Source organism: Zea mays, chromosome 5 (assembly GCF_902167145.1).
Source record: "Zea mays cultivar B73 chromosome 5, Zm-B73-REFERENCE-NAM-5.0, whole genome shotgun sequence".
Classification (NCBI taxonomy): Eukaryota; Viridiplantae; Streptophyta; class Magnoliopsida; order Poales; family Poaceae; genus Zea; species Zea mays.
Window position 1 is genome coordinate 207,017,660 of NC_050100.1, and position 6,228 is coordinate 207,023,887.

The following is a 6,228-nucleotide window of genomic DNA, read 5'->3' on the forward strand; positions in this document are numbered from 1 at the left end:
ATATTCAAATTTATCAAATTCAAAAATAAAATTACTTCGTTTTTGCATTACTTACGTAAGTATAAATTGTATGAATATGAATATTACAAAAAATAAATATAGTATATGAATTCTGTTAATACTATAGATATAGAGGATCAAATTTAGAGGACGTTGCTGGAGATGAAGAAAATATAGAGGACATAATATTTTAGAGTGTTTTGTAAAGGACAGAGAATATTTCTTTAGAGGATGAAATTTAGAGTAAGTTGCTGGAGATAGCCTCAGTTTCAACGGCCGTCCCAAGTCAATATTTTTCAAAATAAACCCTATATTTCTTTAGAATCAATCTGCACTCATATAATCTCTTCTCTACTACTCTAATAGGAGAGTTTCGTGCGTCCTGGTTTTCGTGCGTTGTCCCCCTCTAGTGACCGTCGCGTCGTGCTTCCCCGCATCTTTGAAACGAACTTCCGCACGCCACACGCAGAAACCGCCTCCGCATGCCACACGCCTTCCTCTGCCCACTGTCGCAACCTCGAAGCGTGTCCTGAGGATAAGTCCTGCAAACTCCATGCCGAGCGATGCAAGGATAGACCCCATGAACTCTGCGTTGAGTGACCCGCCATGCCGCAACCTCTGATAGTGTGCCTGCCACGACCATCGTCGTTATAAATTTCTAGCCTCTAGCTCTCCGCGCCAGCGCAGCGAAAATGGTTACCACCACCAGCAGCAGGGCTCGGATCTCCCGAGGTGGCGAGCTCTTAAGAGACCCGTGTCGTCAGTTTGGTGCTGGCGTCTGACTGCTTGCCATGACACGTCGAGGTCGGACGAGGACGTGAAGGCACGCTGGTCGGTGGCTGCGGCCACGAGCCCCCTCGCTGTGGCACCGACGACAAGGAGGTTGTAGTCGAGCGGCGTGGCGCGGGTGCCGTTCTGCGTAGGGAGGCGCTATCTACTTTACATCGCGCCCCATCGTTCCATGGTAGCTAAGGTACCCGTATCACCAGCTCTCGAACTCTGACGATCAATCGATCTGCTTAGACCGGGAGTTCTCCATTGGTAGTTGCAGGTGGAGTGCTGGCGATACTAATGCGAACGGAGCTTGGGAATCAGATTGGTGTGTATGGGGTGAGCGATCGGCTGCTTGCTTGCTCGTTTCTAAGTTGATGGAGCGGGGAATTGAGTTGTCCGTTTTATGGTGGTGACGACAGGCATGAGGATGCATGCCATGTATTTGTGGAATTGCGACAATCTTCGTTAAGTCTTGCAGAGCTACTTTAGCGGTCGTGATCTGAAGAAGATTCTCAAACCATGGACATCTCTTAGCTTTGTCGGATAATTCTAATTTACATATGTTTCCATTTCAATATTAATCTTATTCTGTTAACAACATATTTTCTTAAGTAACACCATGTTTAGCTTCACAAATATGCTTAGCATTTTTTACATGCATATATTTTTCAATCGGTAGTTATGCCAAATTTGTAAATTAAGGCATGTTAGAGGAAGATACATCATGAAAAATAGAATAAATAAAAATTCCAAACACCATGGCTTTTGGGTGTTTAACTTCTATATACTTAACAGCCTAGCTTCACAAATATGCTTAGTATTTTTTTACATACATATATTTTTTCAATCAGTAGTTATGCCAAATTTGCAAATTAAGGCATGTTAGAGGAAGATACATCATGAAAAATAGAATAACTAAAAATTCCAAATACCATGGCTTTTGGGCGTTTAACGTTTCTATACTTCACATCCCGTCGCATAAGTCTTGCTAGATCGTTGTGGTCTCTCTTACAGTTGTTGTCATGGGAAAGCTCTGGCGAAGGAAACCAGAGTGGAAAATGGGACAAAACCATATCCAATCTCCTAACATAAGCAACTTGTGCACCTGGTCCAGTTTCATACGTCAATGAGAAAGATGTAGATGCACTATGAGAACAAAACAAATGATGTTACTTGTGCTCTTTTATCTGATTTAATTTCATATTATGCGGCATTTGTAGCTCCTTGGCCTTTTTACAAAGAGTATATGAAAAGACTAGCTGAACGGAAGATGGGATCATTCTTTTCTCCGCTAGAATTCATGGACATTGACATTTAATTGGCACAACTCAAGTTCTCATGGCATGCATATCCCTATCTGAATTTGAGGCAAGCAGAGTTGGGTTCAGTAAAATACTTGTCCCTCGAATAGCAGAGATAATTTCCATAGGATCACCATATCTTATTTTTACATTCACTAACACAATTGCAATTATATTTGTTCCAGTAGACCACATAAATCTTACTTGCTCTTTTGAAACAGTAGGTTCCATATATAGATTAATTGATCTTCTTGGTGCCTGTGAAGATACTTGAACTCTAGCCAACTTCTCTTCTGTTCTGTACAAGATATCTGAGCATGTTGATGGCGCAATTGCTGTTGAAATTTGGCAAGAATTCCCATGGATCAAATTGCAGATCCCTTGTTTGCAGAAAATGAACAATGTACGAAAATGTGTTTGCAAGACTTGCATCTTTGATAAAGGTTGGAAAGTTGAAGGTTGTTAAGACTACGATTGAATTAGGAATTGACAAGAAACTTCTTGTGCTTCTAGGCAATGATTCTGAGATCTCATAGCACCACGAGATTACCACACTAAAAACATTCAGTGAACTTGGTGCTCCACTTCAAGGGTGCATGGGCCCTGTAGTGTTGCTTCATTTGCCTTGGCATGCTCGGATCAGTTTGGAAAGATTTGTTTTATTTGACAAAAATATATTGCAACCACCAAAGCCCCAACAATTATTTAAGGTGATTCTTCGCAATATCCTTCAGAGAGACGACACAAATATCATTGAAACCATCCAATGTTTATTATCTTTTGCTGAAAAGGCAAATGAGACAAGGGTGCAAGACCTCCTTTTGATAAGCCTTATATTTACACTTTATGTAAAAAATATGGTGAAATTATGTATAAGTGAGTGTTTGAATCTTGGTTGTTGGCTCCACATTCACACCCACCTAATCAATAGAAAACATATATTTTGTGTTTTATTAAAACAAAATTTATCCTATATCATATATAAAAATCGTAACATTGCACGGGCATATAACTATATAACTAAATAGTGGGTAAATTGGTACTTTTATGGTTTGTTATTTTTCGTGACTTGTGGTATCCTAATGGCTTACATTTTGATCTACTTGTTTATTTGGATTCTAATTATGCAAGTTGCAAAGTAGATTGAAAGTTTAGACGAACCCTAGTGCCATAGAGTTCTAAGGAGCATATATATATGTATATATATATGTATATATATATGTATATATATATATATCTTTTCACCATCAAGACACAATATATTGCAGCTGGTGTATGTTATGCTTGACTATTTTGGATGAGGCAAACTCTTCGTGGTTTGGGATATCACCTTACCATAATCTCACTCTCATGTATGATGAAAATGCCATAAAACTTGCAAACAATTTCACATGCCACTCAAGAACCAAACATATAAACATCCTAAAAGGGAAATAGGGTCAAACCTTTTCCTAAATGATTTTGGTGGTTGAAATGCCCAACACAAATAATTGGACTAACTAGTTTGCTCTAGATTATATATTCTACAAGTGCTAAAGGTTCAACACAACCCAATAAAAAGATCCAAGTTAGGGTTCAAAAAGAAAGAAGCAAAAGAAACCGAAGAGAACCCTGTTCTGGCGCACCGGACTGTCCGGTGCACCACCGGACAGTGTCCGGTGCCCCAGGGACCATACAGGGTGAACTCTTCACCTTCGGGTTTCTGGACAGCCGCTCCACTATAATTCACCGGACTACCCGGTGTGCCAGCGGAGCAACGACTCCAGCGCAACGGTCGACTCCAACGGACACATGCAAAAGCGCTACAGTGCGCGGACAGTTCACGCAGAGTCAGCGCAGCGCCAGAAGGCGCACCGGACAGTGAACAGTGCCTGTCCGGTGCGGCACCGGACTGTTCGGTGACCTAAGCTATCAGAGCTCCAACGGTCGAAACTGTTAGAACCCTAACGGTTGGGTGACGTGGCTGGCGCACTGGACAGTGTCTGGTGGCGCACTGGACTGTCCGGTGCGCCCATCGACAGACAGCCTCCCCAACGGCTGGTTTGGTGGTTGGGGCTATAAATACCCCCCCAACCACCACCACTCCAAGTATCCAAGTTTTTCAGACTTCACATTCAATACAAGAGCTAGTGCAATCAATACAAGACACAATTCAATAGAATCAAAGCCTCTCCAAGTCCCAAATCCACTCTGACCAAATAGTGACTAGAGAGAGAGTTTTGCTCGTGTTCTTTGAGCTCTTGTTTTTGGATCGCTTTCTTCTTCCCCATTCTTGTTCTTCAAGCACTTGTAATCAAAGCAAGAGACACCAAGTTGTGGTGGTCCTTGTGAGGGGTCTAAGTGACCCGTTTGATTAAGGAGAAAGCTCACTCGGTCTAAGTGACCTTTTGAGAGAGGGAAAGGGTTGAAAGAGACCCGGTCTTTGTGACCACCTCAACGAGGACTAGGTTTGCAAGAACCGAACCTCGGTAAAACAAATCACCGTGTCACTCGCTTTATTTCTTGGTTGATTTGTTTTTGCCCTCTCTTTCGGACTCGGTTTTATTTCTAACGCTAACCCCGACTTGTAGTTGTGCTTAAAGTTGGTAAATTTCAGTTTTCGCCTATTCACCCCCCTCTAGGCGACTTTCAATTGGTATCAGAGCCCGGTACTTCATTAGAGTTTAACAACTCGAAGTGATGTCGGAAGGATCCGCCAGGAGGGAGATGGAAACGGCCACAAACCACGGGAAGGCTCCATCGAAGGAGTCCAGCGCCAAAGGAAGGGAGGAATCACCTCCCCGCGTCAAGTCGCATCGGAGTGGCGACAAGAAAAAAAGATGAAGAAAGTGGTCTACTACGAGACCGACTCTTCGTCGCCATCCACCTCCGGCTCCGACACTCTGTCCGTCACTTCTAAGCGCCATGAGCGCAAGAAGTTTAGTAAGATCCCCTTACGCTATCCTCGCATTTCCAAACAAACTCCTTTACTTTCCGTCCCATTAGGCAACCCACCGGTTTTTTACGGTGAAGCTTATTGTATGTGGAGTGATAAAATGAGGCATCATCTAACCTCACTCCACGCTAGCATTTGTGACATTGTTGAGTTTGGAGCGCAGGTACCATCTATGGGGGATGAGGCATATGATTCGGACGAGGTCGCCCAAATCTGACACTTTGACTCCCAAGCAACTACTATACTCCTCGCCTCTCTATGTCAAGAGGAGTATAATAAGGTGCAAGGGCTTAAGAGTGCCAAAGAGATTTGGGACGTTCTAAATACCGTGCATGAGGGGGATGAGGTGACCAAGGTCACCAAGCGGGAGATGATCGAGGGGGAGCTCGGTCGAGTCATCCTCAACCAAGGAGAGGAGCCACAAGCCATGTACAACCGGCTCAAGACCTTGGTGAATCAAGTGCGCAACCTCGGGAGCACCAAATGGGATGACCATGAAATGGTCAAGGTTATTCTAAGATCACTCGTTTTTCGTAATCCTACGCAAGTTCAATTAATTTGTGGTGATCCTAGATATAAGCTAATGTCTCCCGAGGAAGTGATAGGAAAGTTTGTGAGCTTTGAGTTGATGATCAAAGGCTCTGAACAAATTGTCGAGGAAGGCAGCACCTCCACACCCGAGGTGCAACCCGTTGCATTCAAAGCAACGGAAGAAAAGAAAGAAGAGTCTACATCAAGTAGGCTCCCCATCGACGCCTCCAAGCTTGACAACGAGGAAATGACGCTCATCATCAAGTGCTTCCGCCAAATCCTCAAGCAAAGGAGGGGGAAGGACAATAAACCCCGCTCCAAGAAAAGTATGCTACAAGTGTGGTAAGCCCAGTCATTTCATTGCTAAATGTCCTATATCTAGTGATAGTGACAGGGGCAACAGCAAGAAGGGAAGGAGGAAGGAAAAGTAGAAGTACTACAAGAAGAAGGGCGGCGATGCCCATGTGTGTCGGGAATGGGACTCCGACATGAGCTCCACCGACTCCTCCGACGAGGATGCCGCCAACATCGCCGTCAACAAGGGCCTCCTCTTCCCCAACATCGGCCACAAGTGCCTCATGGCAAAGGACGGCAAAAAGAAGAAGGTAAAATCTAGAGCCTCCACTAAATATACGACATCTAGTGATGAGGGTAGCTCTAGTGATGATGAAGATGATTTGCTTGCTC

The 6,228-nt window shown here is 43.7% G+C and overlaps 1 pseudogene; it reads left to right on the forward strand.

Moving 5' to 3' along the window:
• The first annotated feature begins 1,915 nt into the window (after window positions 1–1,915).
• LOC103628814 (uncharacterized) lies at window positions 1,916–3,230 on the forward strand (annotated as a pseudogene).
• Window positions 3,231–6,228: the final 2,998 nt, after the last annotated feature.